Source organism: Rhinoraja longicauda, chromosome 7 (genome assembly GCF_053455715.1).
Source record: "Rhinoraja longicauda isolate Sanriku21f chromosome 7, sRhiLon1.1, whole genome shotgun sequence".
NCBI classification, from domain to species: Eukaryota; Metazoa; Chordata; class Chondrichthyes; order Rajiformes; family Arhynchobatidae; genus Rhinoraja; species Rhinoraja longicauda.
In genome coordinates, this window is record NC_135959.1 from 49,008,369 (window position 1) to 49,024,442 (window position 16,074).

The following is a 16,074-nucleotide window of genomic DNA, read 5'->3' on the forward strand; positions in this document are numbered from 1 at the left end:
ATCGTAAACTGAAATAAAATTAGATGGGACATCTTTGTCGCATGAGTAAGTTGGACCAAAGGACTGGTTTCTGTGCTGTATGATTCTATGACTCTAATAAATAGTTGACTATTTAAGAAGGAGATTAGGGGAGTTTCATCTCACAGGGGATGGTAAATAATTTTAATTCTCCACCTCAAAGAACTGTGGAGGGCGTACAGAAATTAATTATGTGGAGGAATCAATAGTTATGGAGAACAGACAGGGAACTGAGGCGATGGGAAGATCAGATCCCCTATGATCTTTCTGAATGGCAGAGCAGACATCAGGGGCCATGTGGCCTAAACCTATTACTATTTCTTCTATTGTAATATGCTTGTGAGTCTTCTAACACCTCCTCATTTTCCGTTGAAACCTCAAACATACCTTTGGTATTTATTACCCCAAGATCTCGAGTGTAAAATCCAAGAGACAGCACGGTAGCACAGTGGTAGAGTTGCTGCCTTACAGCACCAGAGACCCGGGTTCGATCCTGACAACGGGTGCTGTCTGTATGGAGTTTGTACGTTCTCGTGGGTTTTCTCTGGGTGCTCCGGTTTCCTCCCACACTCCAAAAACATGCAGGTTTGTTAATTGGCTTCTGTAAATTGTCCCTAGTGTGTAGGATAGAACTAGTGTACCAGTGATCATTAGTCAGTGTGGACTCGGTGGGCCGAAGGGCATGTGTCCATGCTGTTGTGATATTGCTGGGACTACTTTGTGTATCCCAAGGACTACTTTGTTTGCATGTGCAGGAATGCGTATATAAGAGGTTGGTGTGATTGGGTGGTCACTCTGGATCCAGATGACCACGGAATAAACAGCCTGGAGTTGAGCTCCAGCATTGTAACCTTTTATACACGTGTACTTGTGGTCCGTCCAGAGTCACTAAAGGTACAACAGGTACCGGACCACGAAGTACAACATGGTGGCAGCGGTTTGGTGATTTGCCTAGAAAGGTAAAGAGAAACCCAAGCGGAAAAGATTCACAAGTCATTAAAAATAAAAAATAAATAAAAAACAAGATTTTTTCTAAATGATGATTTTTTTTTGGTGAAAATTATACTACGTAAATAATTAAACTAGTGCCCTAGGGGAAAGAAACAGAAATAAAAAGTCGTTTCCAGCTCGTACGGGACGCTGGATTGCCTCTTGACAGGGCCTACCGTGTATGTGCACTTACCTGATCTGTAGTCAGCGAGCGCTGAGCTGCCGACGGGACGTTGCAAGCTGCTGAGGGAGGTGTGTGAAGGCCCACACCGACGACGACACCGTCACCGACAGGGACCGGTGAGACCCGGCATCGCGGGGGAGTGCAGAGACCGGTGAGACCCGGCATCGCGGGGGAGTTCGGCGACCGGAGGGACCGACCACCCACGGAGGCGCGACGACCGGTAAGGCCGAGGCACTGCATCCTTACCCAGGCGCGGCGACCGGTGAGTCGGGAAGGCCCTGGGCCCGAGGCAGCGGCAGCACGCGTCGACTGAGCGGCAGCGGCCGGGAGCACCTGTGGGCGGGGCCAACGCGCATCCCAGCCGAGGCCCGATCGCACCGCGGTTACAGCAGCTGGGAGCTGCATCGTTGCGGGCCCATCGTTGCGAGCCCATCGTTGCGGGCCCATCGTTGCGGGCCCATCGTTGCGAGCCCATCGTTGCGGGCTCATCGTTGCGAGCCCATCGTTGCGGGCCCATCGTTGCGAGCCCATCATTGCGAGCCCATCGTTGCGGGCCCATCGTTGCGAGCCCATCGTTGCGGGCTCATCGTTGCGAGCCCATCGTTGCGGGCCCATCGTTGCGAGCCCATTGTTGCGAGCCCATCGTTGCGGGCCCATCGTTGCGAGCCCATTGTTGCGGGCTCATCGTTGCGAGCCCATTGTTGCGGGCCCATCGTTGCGAGGCAGATCATCGCGGTGGAGCAGCGACCTTCACCCATCTAGAGCCTACGCTACGCTGATCTACACGGGCAGTCTGCTTCTTGAAGGGAAGATTTGGACATTGCTTTGTGTGATTATCTGTATGTAATACTGAAAGATTACTGTTTGCATTTGATACTATGGTATATGTATGTTTATTTCTGTGAGTGCATATAGTTCTATAGATTTGCTGATAGCAAGGGTTGGGGTCCTGTGATACGGTTGTTTTGATTTTGTTTGTAATTGTTCAAGTTACCGTGTTTCCGCCAGAGAGTGCAAATAACATGTCTCGGTTACCTGAAATGAACTGGCAAGTGCTGGACATCCCCAATGAGTTCTCCCTGTTCAAGGAGAGGTTGCAACTGTGCCTGGAAGACTTAGAAATCGCATCGGAATCTAAGCAGGCCACGAAGATAAAAATCGCTTTGGGAGTGGAAGGACTTCGTCGTTTGAATGCGTCAGGTCTGAGTGTGGAGGATCGGAGCAAACCGGAGTGCATATGGGCATTTTTTGAGGACCAGCTGAGGACGAAGGTCAATTTCAGGGTCCACAGGTTGGAGTTGATGCGGTATCGCCAGAAGCCGGGGGAGTTGCTTGCTCAGTTTGTGACCCGGTGTCGCGAAAAAAGTCTCCAATGTGATTTCACTGAGCAGGAGCTCACTGACAGTCATGGAGTTGGTAATCACGCCCCATGAAGGTCTTCAGCGAGAGCTTCTACAGAAGCCTGCAGGTCACACCATTCCAGAGGTGCTTACGTTAGGCAGGCAGTATGAGGCCATTGCAGCGGGCAGACAGTGCATTGCAAATTTAGAGCCCGGGTCTAGCCATATTGATGCTGTCAAGACACGAGGGTCGACGAAACAGAAGTCGCAGGATGAGAGACAAAACCCTTGTGGCTACTGTGATTCGTTTCATAAGCCCAGGCAATGCCCGGCGTATCGCGACACATGCAAGAAGTGTGGCAAGAAAGGGCATTGGGCAAAATGCTGTAGGTATAAAGTGGATCCTGTGCGCCCATCTAAATGGTCCAGGGGCAAATACAAGCGAGTTGACGAGGTGCAGCAGCAGTCCCATGATGGTGATGCATCGTGCTGTGACAGTCAAGAGGAAGGATCGGATATGTATTTCCATAATATCACCATTTCAGGTGTGGGCAGGATGCCTCCAATAGGTGATGAGGCGTTTGCGGTGTTGAACATCAAATGCCCGTCAATGAAGGGGCAACATCGACTGAAGGTGAAGATAGACACCGGGGCTGGAGGAAATACTCTTCCCCTTCGGATCATACGAGACATGTATCCAAATGACAAATACAAGCAGCACCTACGACCATGCAAAGTCCGTCTGACAGCATATAATGGGACGGAAATCATGTGTGTTGGAACTATATCCGTTTCGTGCCGATACCAGGGGTCGATGTGGTGTCCTCAGGAATTTTTCGTGGTAGACGTGGCAGGATCCGCTGTCATAGGCCTCCCAGGTATTAAGCAACTTCAGGTTGTCACGATACATGCTATGGGAACAGAGGAGCACCCATCAGACGCTCGGAAGGAGCAAGACAGTTTCAACTCGGTGGGGGACCTAATGAAGAGGTGGCCTAATCAGTTTGATCGGATTGGCAACTTCAAGGGGCCAGCCACCCTTCATCTCAAGGAGGAGGCCACACCACACATTGATGCGCCAAGGAAATGTAGTATCCATCTCAAAGACAAGTTGCGGGCTGAGTTGGGCAAGATGGAGGATGATGGAGTCATCCGAAAGGTGACCCACCATACGGACTGGTGCAGTTCAATAACCACCTCCGTTAAGAAGGATGGGTCAATCAGGGTATGCCTAGACCCGAAGCGTTTGAATGCAAGTCTCAAACGTTGCCCACACAAGATCCAGACACTTGAGGAGATCAATCCGGCTTTTGCCAATGGGAAATTGTTCTCCAAACTCGATGCTAAAGCAGGTTATTGGTCTGTCCGACTTGATGAGGCTAGCCAGGAACTTACCACGTTCCGCACGCCTTTTGGCAGGTATTGCTACAAGAGGTTGCCTTTCGGTTTGTCGGTGAGTCAGGATATATTCCAGCAGCGTATGGACACGATCATAGAACAGGTTCCTGGATGCGTCTGCATTGCGGATGATATTGTCATAGTGGGATCCACAGTGCAAGAACATGATTATAATCTACAGAAGCTGTTAGAGGCAGCGTCCCGGGAAGGACTAGCTTTCAACAGTGCTAAGTGCGTAGTGAAGGATAACTCCATCAACTTCTTCGGGACAATGTATTCAGACACAGGTATTCGGCCAGATCTTGGTAAGGTGCAGGACATTCATAAGATGCCAACACCACAAGATAAGGAAGATTTACAACGGTTCCTGGGGATGATGAATTTTTTATCGCCATACATCCCAAAGTATGCTGACCTGGTCGCCATTTTGAGGGATTTGCTGAAGAAAGATGTCCCATTCTTGTGGCAAGAAGACCACCAAATGGCGTTCTGTAACCTGAAGAGCTGCATACAGGAGGAATCTGTCCTCCAGTACTATCGCCCTGATGCTCCTGTCACCCTTGAGGTAGATGCATCAATGAAAGGAGTGGGAGCATGCCTTTCGCAGGAAGGACGGCCTGTTGCGTACGCTTCGAAGGCACTGTCTTCATGCCAGTCCAACTACTCCAATATTGAACGCGAGACCCTTGCATTGGTTTTTGGCATCACAAGGTTTCATACGTACCTATTTGGGCGGGATTTTAAGGTGCTGACTGATCACAAGCCTCTTGTCACTATCTGCGGCAAACTACTCACGAGTGAGTGCCCCACCCCGACTGCAGCGGTTGCTCATCAAGGTGCAAGGATACAACTTCACCATAGAGCACAGACCTGGGGCTGAGATGATCATTGCTGACACTCTCAGCAGGCTGCCCAATCCGGAGAAGACAGAGAGCATAGATCTCGATGTACATGTAGAGAGCATCTTCTTCGACAACATCGAGGACACGCTAGGTGTCGACTTGATACACTTCGGCAAACTCAAAAGGGTGGAGCTGCAGACAGAAGCTTGTTGTGACCCTATACTGCATAGGGTTATGCAGTATGTCCATTCCGGATGGCCGGCGACCCTACAGGAGATGCCTACCGACCTGCGGCCCTACTGGCCTTTTCGAGATGAGTTGGGCATGTCAAATGGGGCCATTTTCAAAGGACGGCAAGTGGTAATTCCTGAGTCGATGAGACAGGATGTCTTGCAGCAACTTCATGTTGGCCACCAAGGCATTGAGAAGACGAGACTTCTAGCGAGACAAATGGTCTATTGGCCCAACATGAACCAACACATTGATGACCTTGTCCGAAGGTGTAGTCCGTGCCAGATGCACATGCCAGAGCAAATGAGGGAAACACTCATGCCACATGAGATACCAGTCACACCTTGGACCAAAATAGCAATGGACATGTTTGAACTTGACAACGTTCAATATCTTGTCATGGTGGATTACCATTCCAAGTTTCCAGTGGTGAACCGACTGACTAGCACCACGAGTGCCATGGTTGCTAATATGGTGACTGCAATGTTTGGTCTGCTGGGAGCACCGACGGAGATCATCTCCGACAATGGTCCACAATTTGTGGGTGAAGCTTTCCAGTCCATGTGCAAGCAATGGGGAATCACCCATACAACGTCCTCGCCTAGGTACCCTCAGTCGAATGGGCTGGTTTAGCGCATGGTACGAACGGTGAAGTCTGTTATCAAGAAGTCCTTGGCAACGGGACAGAGTGTAGCAGCAGCTTTACTCAACTTGCGCACTACACCGATTGATTCCAAGTTACCGTCACCGGCGGAGATGATGTTTGGAAGACAGATTCGGACGCCTCTCCCCACGAACCTTGACATGAACAAGGCATACGAAGGGCAGAGGACCTTTGAGCGATTTGAGGAGCGTAAGCAGAATATGAAGGCACAGTTTGACAGTTCGGTCAAGAGACATGACTTGTTGCCATTGCACGCTGGACAGAAGGTCCGGGTTCTGGATAAAGCGAATCAGGTCTGGGTTCCAGCAGAAGTGAGATCGGTCTGCGACGAACCCCAGTCAAGGTCTTACATTATTGAGACGCCGAATGGAAATCGGTTCAGGAGGAATCGAGTGCAGTTGAGAGATCTTCTACTGGAGAAGCCAGGGATTGGTCCCCATTGTGTCCCCCCAGACAGCAATAGGGCTGAGACCCAATGTGAAGCGGAGGAACGACCGGCCCGTAATGATGATGGGGATTATGTCACACGCTCGGGACGTACCAGTAAGAAACCTGCACGTTACTGTTGATATTTGTTAATGTTTTATGGTGTTTCAAAAAAACGTTTGTGTTTAGAGTTTGTTGTTACATATATATATATATATATATATATATATATATATATATATATATATATATATATATATATATTTCTTTTATAAGACAAGGGGGATGTTGTGATATTGCTGGGACTACTTTGTGTATCCCAAGGACTACTTTGTTTGCATGTGTAGGAATGCGTATATAAGAGGTTGGTGTGATTGGGTGGTCACTCTGGATCCAGATGACCACGGAATAAACAGCCTGGAGTTGAGCTCCAGCATTGTAACCTTTTATACACGTGTACTTGTGGTCCGTCCAGAGTCACTAAAGGTACAACAGGTACCGGACCACGAAGTACAACACATGCTGTTTCTCTAAACTGAACAACACTAAACAATGATGAAAATATATAAAGGCATTTGGAAACATCAATTGTAAAATATTGGACAAATTCAGGTCATCCAGTAATATTTTAACTGGATACAATGCAGATTTATTAGCATACAGATTTGTATGAAGAAATAAAAAGTAATAAATTGCGGCTTTTATTGTTTGTAGGAGCTATTTGTGTTGGTGCTGGCTGCCGTTAGCATATTATATTATTTTGTCTAGATATATCTTACCATATTATTTTGAACACTTTGGGGCTGTTGTTAGATGAATACATATATGGGCATAATGGACTGGGAGGAGCCAGAACAAGATGGTATATCTGTGGATACAAGGTCTGGGAGCAGTTGGACACAGTGAGGTCTGGGAGCAGTTGGACACAGTCTAGTGCAATATTCAAGACTGGATTGGGGAAGGATAGAGGGAAAGGATGGTCAACATTGACTACAACAGTGTTACTCCTGTGAAGAATATATAGAACATAGCACATACAACAAACATTACATCACAGGAATGGACACTATGGCCCATAATGTTTGTGCTGAACACGATGCCTTGTTAAACTGATTTCCTCTGCCTGTACATGATCCATATCCCTCCATTCCCTGCATTTCCACGTGGCTACCCAAAAGCCTCTTAAACGCCACTATCGTATCTGCCTCCACCACTATCACTGGTGGGGTGGGAGCTGCTTTATGTCCTCGTCGTCCACCCTGGGTAGTTCTACGGAACTGGCAAAATTTGCAGCAAAGCATCAACTACGGAATTCTGAAGCACTAATTGCCACTTTTGATTGTTGTAGTTGACATACGAAAGAAGATTATCACTGGTAATGCGTTCTAGGCCCTCACCACTCTCTGTGTAAAACACACTTTCCATTAAACTTTCCCCAGTCACTTTGTAGCTCGGCCCGTATACTTTATCACATGCATATTTTACAGAGTCCCTCCTTCTCTATGCCCCTACTCGAGCGCTCAAGTCTTCTGATGCTGGCCTGTTAGCCTCTCAATGCCGCAGCAATTAGAAAATTGGTGAAGCAGACTTTTTCAATTATGCCCCCAAGTTGTGGAATACCCTACCCAGGGCTATGAGAGACACCCACTCAGTTGACATTTTTAAACGGCAGCTAAAAACCTATCTTTTCAATCAAGCTTTTAACTGACTTTACTTTTTCTGATGACATTGTAAAAATGGCCTTTAATCTCAGCATACCCTTCAGCAGCTTGTGTGCCCATACAGTATGTGGGATGCTGTATTTGCCCTCAGCGTTTTTGTTTTTTGTCCTTTTACACTCTCAATTTTTATTTTTTATTTTATATTTTTATATAAATGTGTGCTTTTTATGTTATTAACTGTCTATTTCCTTACTGTTTTAAATTGTATTTTTGTTTAGACCTGTGTTTTTGTGAAAAGCATTTTGGGTTGCAATTAATTGTAGGAAAAGTGATATACAAATAAAGTTATTATTATTATTATTATTATTAGTGTTGGACATTTCCACCCTGGGAAAAGGCCACTGACTGTTCAAACAGTAACACAGACTGATGGGGGAAAAAAGGCTGGGGCAGGACAAGGCCGGGCAAGTGATAGGTGGATACCCATCTGCCACCACCCCCTACCACGATAATTTTTACAGTATACTTTATCGCATGTCACCTCTATCAACTCCAATATCCCTCTGTTGTGGATATTTATAACTATTCATTTATGTTTCCAGATGACCTTCTCTTTAATAGTCAAGGTACAATAATTTGGTTCTTGTTGAGTTCTAGATTTTGGTTTGACATTATTGTGGATTACAACCTTCAAGATTAAATTACTTATTGTGGCTTATTTTTTAATCAATGTATCCTTCAGAGTAAATTGCAGCAAGTTATTATTTTCCCTCAACCAACCAGATGTTAAGATTAAACACATGGTTAAGATATTCTTTTAATGCAAAAGACTAATATGTGAATGATGCACCGTTCCTTTAAGGGTTCTCATGTCATTTTTGACCATTGTCATGAACATTAAAGTAACATAATTTCATCCATTCTACGTCACCAACACCAATTCTATTTCACAGGATGTAGATGAATATTTTATCCTGAGACACTTGAATTTCATATTAGTCATCTTATCGTTACTTAAGTAATTTAAGACATCATAGGGGTAACACCCTTGCAGTCAAAGTTGACCATACTGTCCTTCCTCAACCTAGTCTTCCACATTTCCTTTTCTTACACAAAGGGCGGTAGATCTATAGAACGAGCTGCCAGAGGAGGAAGTTGAGGCAGGTACTGTCACAATGTTTAAAAAATATTTTGGACAGGTACATGGATGGGATAGGTTTAGAGGGATATGGGCCAAATGTAGGCAGGAGGGACTAGTATAGATGGGGCATGTTGATTGGTGTGGGCTTATGGTCATAAGGTCATAAGGAAGATGAGTAGAATTACATAGATACATAGGTACATAGACAACAGGTGCAGGAGTAGGCCATTCAGCCCTTCGAGCCAGCACTGCCATTCAATGTGATCATGGCTGATCATCCAAAAACCCCATTCTCCTGCCCTCCCCATAACCTCTGACATCTGTACTAATCAAGAAGTTGGGACGACGGGCCTGCTTCCACTATGATTCTATGATACGAAATGCATGCTTTGATTTCATGCAGGAAAAGCAAAAGCACTGCTCAAATGGGTCAGAAAAAAACAGGAAGGAATGAATTCAATTTAAAGAGTTGAGGAAGGCGTACAATCACAGCTGCTGGATGCTGGGCAAATTATTTTACCAAATTTCATGCTGAAGTTTGTTATTGCCATTGTAGAAGCTGAAAGAAGAAACTAAATGCAACAGCAGGAGTTATATGAGAAGGTGATGTCTGTTATATTTACTTTGAATGACCTTGCACCATTTGACAATATTAAATCTCATCATAATGCCAGCGAGCAAAAGCAGTGTTGCTTCAATAAGAGGAAATTGTATTTTATAGTCTTATAGTCTTTGACATAGTCCAGGATGGAAATGTCAAAGACTAGAAAGGTTTAGCTTTAAGCTGAGAGGGGCAAAGTTTGAAGGAGTTGGTTGGGGCAGGTTTTTTTTATGCAGAGTGATGGGTGCCTGGAACGCGTTGCCAGGTTTGGTGTTGGAGGCTGATATGATAGTGGCGTTTATGAGATTTTAAGAGACACTTGTAAGTGGGGCTATGGAGTGGCACGGTGGTGCAGCAGTAGAGTTGCTGCCTTACAGCACCAAAGTCCCGGGTTCGATCCTGACTATGGATGCTATCTGTACAGAGTTTGTACATTATCCTTGTGGCCGCGTGGGTTTTCTCCTAGTGCTCCGGTTTCCTCCCACACTCCAAAGATGTGCAGGTCTGTACCTTAATTGACCTCTGTAAATTGTCCTTAGTGTGTAGGATAGTGCTAGTGTACCGGGTGATAACTGGTTGGCACGGACTCAGTGGGCCAAAGGTTTTCCACACTGTATCTATAAACTAAACTAAACTAAACTAAACTATGAGAGGCAATACACTCTCAGCAGGGGGGAGGGGGGGAGGGATGAGGGGGGTGGGAGGGGGGGGGGAGAGGGTGAGAAGGGGGTAGAGGGGGTAGAGGGGGGGCGAGGGGGGACGGGAGAGGGGGGTAGGGGGGGAGGGGGGGAATCACCTTGGACCCAGTTGTTACTAATAATGCTGGGAATTAGCCTGTCTTGGTCAGTCAGCCAGTGGTAGGGGTCAGAATGACCTTCAAGGGAGAAGGCGCTGTCACAGTGCTGATGATTTCCTTCTTTGCTCCAATCGTCAAAAGATTCTATGAAAGCACCAGGCAGACCCACCACAATTCCAAGACAAGCAAATATTTCTGCAGAGCCATTGCCCAGAGTCTATAGTAAAATAATAAATCATTCTCAGAAATCAAAGAACTCTGACATTATCTCTTTAGCTAGAACTGGTAAATAAATCTCTCGATATTGTAAAAAAGAATATAAGAAATTGAAGCAGGAGTAAGCCATTCAGCCTATGTGTCTGCTCAACTATTCAATAAGATCTTCACTGTTCATTATGCCTTTATCCTGAAATAGTTTAGTTTAGTTTAGTTTAGAGGTACAGCGCGGAAACAGGCCCTTTGGAACACTGAGTCCGCACCGACCAGCGATCCCCGCACATTAACACTATCCTACACACACTAGGGACAATTTACACCTATACCAAGTCAATTTACCTACATACCTGTACGTCTTTGGAGCGTGGGAGGAAACAGAAGATCTCTAAGAAAACCCACGCGGTCACGGGGTGAGCGTACAAACTCCGTACAGACAACATCCATAGTCGGGATCGAACCCGGGTCTCCGTGCTGCTTTAGATAGGTGGAACAGCTTACTACTGCTTCAGTTTCGAGCGATCTATTTATCAGTCCTATCTAAAGAGATAATATTAGAGTGCTTTGATTTCTGAGAATGTTTTTATTAATTTACTGTAGGCCCTTGAATTCCTTGGTAACCAAGATGAATTAATCTCTCTCGTGAGTGTCGTCAGTGATTGAGTTTCTATAGATTTCTGTGAAAGAGAATTCCAAAGATTCACTATCCTGTGGGTGAAGCCATTTCCTCCCATTCCAATCCAAAATGCTGACCCTTTTAAAATTGCATTTCTCGGTTTTCAAAAGCCCAGCTCATGGGAAGCATTATTCCTGCATATATATTATCAAGAACCAAAGGATTTTATTCATTTGCTTTAATGAAATCACCTAAATTCTAGAAATATAGTTCAGTCTACTAAATCTCTCTTACAGGACAATTGCCTTGCGAAACCGTAATATCTGCAATTAACCCAATGAATCTTCCTTGCACTTCCTCTGTCACAAATGTATCCTTTCTTAAGTAGGAAAAACTGAGCTAAGGTGCATATTCACCAGGGACCAATGTAACTGCAAGAAGTGGGAACAGCACAGTAGAGTTGCTGCCTTACAATGCCAGAGACCCAGGTTCGACCCTGATTATGGGTGCTGTCTGTACGGAGTTTGTACGTTCTGCATGTGACCTCCTCCCACACTCCAAAGACTTGTGTGCTTGTAGGTTAATTGGCTTCTGTAAATTGTCCCCTGTGTGTAGGATAGAACTAGTGTGCGGGTGATCGCTAGTCAGCGTGGTCAGTCAAAGGGCCTGTTTCCACACTGTATCTCTAAACTAAACTAAACAAAACTAAATTAAAGTAATTCCACAAATTCTTGTCAAGCCAAGTCAAGTTTATTGTCATGTCATATCATAAGGTCATAAGTGATAGGAGTAGAATTCGGCCATTCGGCCCATCGTCTACTCCGCCATGCAATCATGGCTGATCTATCTTGCCCTCATAACCCAATTCTCCTGCCTTCTCCCCATAACCTCTGACACTAGTACTAATCAAGAATCTATTTATCTCTGCCTTAAAAATATCCACCGACTTGGCCTCCACAGCCTTCAGTGGCAAAGAATGCCATAGATTCACCACCCTCTGACTAATGAAATTTCTCCTCATCTTCTTCCTAAAAGAATGTCCTTTAATTCTGAGGCTATGACTTCTAGTCCTAGACCCTTCCACATATGTTGTGGAACAGGTACAGGTACAATGAAAATCGTGGTGGCATCAGGATCATTGGCACATATACTCGGATAATCCACAACAACATAAATTATGCATAAATTACACAGAAATTCTGTAAGAAAGTGAGAAAACTATGCAAAAAGACAAAACATTAGAGCAAAATACAATTTAAAAAACAAGTCCACAGTAGTGCAAGAGATGGTCCATTGTGTTCCATTAGCGAGGTAGGTTTAGGTTGTGTGGGTTGGTTCAAGATAGTTGTAGGAAAGTAGCTGTACCTGAAGCTGGTGGTGTGGGATGTCCAAGGCTGGACTAGGCCCCATCAGCCTTTGAAAGTCATAAGCATCAGAATTGTCACCCAGTCACCAACTGTTCGGCATTCTAATAAACTCAGTCATCAGACCAGTTTTGTTGTGGTAATGGTCACACCATCAATGGGATTTCTGAATGGACAGTCACAAACATACAACAAAGAAGCAAAGTAACAAAGGCCGAAAGGCCTTTTGCTGAACAGTTGAGCACAGTGCTGGAATCTGTCATCCCATGGTAGTGCAGTGACAGAGCAGTAGAACTGCTGCGCCAGAGACCCAGGTTTGATCCTGACTACGGGTGCTGTCTGCATGAAGTTTGTATATCCTCCCTGTGACCATGTGGATTTTCTCCGGGTGCTCCGGTTTCCTCCTACACTCCAAAGATATACAGGTCTGTAGTTTATGCGTAGAATAGTGCTGGTGTACGGGCGATCATTGGTCGCCTTTCTCCGTGCTGTATCTCTAAAGTAAAATCTAAAGCCTTTATAGTGACGTGACAATATTGGCAGGAAGACAAAAATTGATGTTTGCTTCTCAGCTGTTGATTGAGGTCAGTCCAACCCCCTGGGATGAGAACTTTAAATGTTAAACTATCTGCGGTTTGCCAAGAGTGCACCTGGAACGAAGCGCCACAGCAGTAAAACCAGCTAAATCAAAGCCATTCCAATGAGTGTTTTGTTGCAAATCAGGGTAAATATGATGTTGCCTCAGATGAACTCTGTGTTTCTTGGCTAATGCAAAGAATAATTCCAGAGGTACATGTTTATCTCCCACCGTGTGGTTATTCGCCCTGTGTTTGTGTTCTTTGCAAAAAATCCTGCAAATGCATTGTGGTGTAAAGCAGGCTGAATAAAGTTATAAAACGGTATTTGCAGCACAACTGCAGGACAAAATTGCAGTTAAAACAGATTATATTACAATATAGAGGTTTATTCATTTTCAAAATGTGGTAAAAATATCAGATTGGCAAGGGCCTGAATGTTTCACCTTTCTCCAATTGCCCAGTCCCTAAGTGATGGTGGAGAGCTTTCTTAATCTGCCTTGGTCCATGTGGATTCATCAATCTTTGTAGCAGATAGTCATAGAGTCATACAGCGTGGAAAAGGCCCTTCGGCCCAACTTGCCCAGGCCAACCAACATGGCCCATCTACACTAATTCTACCTGCCTGCGTTTGGCCCATAACCCTCTAAACCTATGGTATCCATGTGCCTGTCCAAATGATTCTTAAATTTTATGAGCCATTTGGTTCATCTGAACCCCTGACTTCTCTATCAAGTGGATATAAAATAGACAATGGCACGGCTGAAAAATGACGAGGACACAACATCTTTTCCATGGGTGATGTCAAATTGCAGACCTGGAGATTTTGATTTTTTTCTTTATTGCCTTGTTAGATGATGGTTTGATGGTTGTAGCTCTTGAAATCCAAATTCCCAGATAGAACATAGAAGAGTGCAGCGCAGGAACAGGCCTTTCGGCCCACAATGTCTGCACTGAGCATGAAGCCAAGACCAACTCTTAGCTGCCCGCACATAATCCATATCCCTTCATTCCCTGCCGAGCCATGTGTTTATCCAAAGTACTCTTAAATGGCATATGTATGGTAGATTGGTGCATAGATAGGGCAGACACTGGACTAAATAGGGTAGACAGTCAAAGTCTTTTTCCCAGGATGGAAAAATCAAATCCTAGAGGGCATAGTTTTAACATGAGAGGGGAAATGTTTAAAATAGATGAACAGGGCAAGTTTTTTACACAGATGGTGGTGAATGCCTGGAATGCACTGCCAGGGGTGGTGGTTGAAGTAGTACATTAGCGACATTAAAAAGTGTTTTAGATAAGCAGAAATGCAGGGAATGGAGTGATATGGGTGATCTGCAGGTAAATAAGTGATGGTCTTGGCATCATGTTCGGCACAGATATTGTGCATCAAAGGGCCTGTTCTTGAGCTGTTCCGTTTACTTTACTTTAGAGATACAGCACAGAAACAGGCCCTTTAGCCCACCAAGTCTGCACCAACCTTACACGAACACTAACCTACACACTAGGGACAATTTACAATTTTATCGGTCAATTAACCTACAGTATATACCTATGTGTAGAAAGAACTGCAAATGCTGGTTTAAATCGGAGGTAGACATAAAATGCTAGAGCAACTCAGCAGGACAAGCAACGTCTCTGGAGAGAAGGAATGGGTGACGTTTCGGGTCGAGACCCTTCTTCAGACCTACAAACCTATATGTTTTTGGAATGTGGGAGGAAACCGGAGCACCCGGAGAAAACCCACGCAGCCACGGGGTGAACATACAAACTCCATACAGCCAGCACCCTTGGTCAGGATCTAATCCGGGTCTCTGGAGCTGTATGGCAGCAACTCTGCCACTGCGTTACCGTGCCACCCTGAACGCTCGATGTTCTATGTTCCAGATGCCGCTACCACCACTCCTGGCAGTGCATTCCACGCAGCTTCTTAATATTATCACTAATTCCTCGACAATTTCTATTCACTAATATCTTTTAAGACTTGTCTATTTTAATTACAAAATCGCATGTTAAAATTAGAACTTTCCCTTAGGTTCCTCAGTTTAATTATAAATGTTCATGTAAAATATAATAGAAAATGGTGTATGTACTCAGCAGATAGGCAGCGTCCGTTGAGAGAGAAAGGAACAAAAATAATCTTTCTGGTTACATAAAAATCATAGAAAACATAGAAAATAGGTGCAGGAGGAGGCCATTTGGGCCCTCGAGCCAGCATTACCATTCATTTTGATCATGGCTGATCATCCACAATCAATAACCCGTGCCTGCCTTCTCCCCATATCCTTTGATTCCACTAGCCACTAGAGTAAGTCTTTTTAATTCATCCAGTGATTTGTCCTCCACTGCCTTCTGTGCCAGAGAATTCCACATATTCACAACTCTCTGGGTGAAAAAGTGTTTTCTCACCTCAGTTTTAAATGGCCTCCCCTTTATTCTTAGACTGTGGCCCCAAGTTAAAAGATATGTCTTGGGGGAAGGGGGGGTTAAGTTGTAAATAGGAGGTTAAAAATATAACTTGAAATTACCAAAAAAAGAGAGGGGAGAAAATCTCTCTCTTTGCACCACTGTGCAGTGCCAAGCATATAGAACGGAAACAGTGTCTTCATCCCAATTAGTCCATAGCAAACAGGTTTTAGAGCTGAGTTAGTCTCATATGCCTGCGTTTGGCCTATGTCCCTCAATCAGTGTGTCTGATTTAATGTCTCGTAAACATTGCCATTGTATTTACCTCTCCAGCTTTCTCTGGCAGCTCGTTCCATATAAACACTACCTTCGGAGGGAAGAAATTGCTCCTCAGGTCTCTTTTAAAGGTTTTCTCTCACATCTTAAACCTATGCCGTCAAGCTGAGGACTCCTTGTTCCTGGGCAAAAAGACTGAGGATTCCTTGTTCCTGGGCAAAAAGCATTTTGATCTATGCTTCTCACATTTTGGTCTACTTCTATAAAGTTACCCCTCGGCCTCCTGCCCTGCTGGGGGAAAAGGTCCCAGCCTACCTATCCAGCCTCTGCTG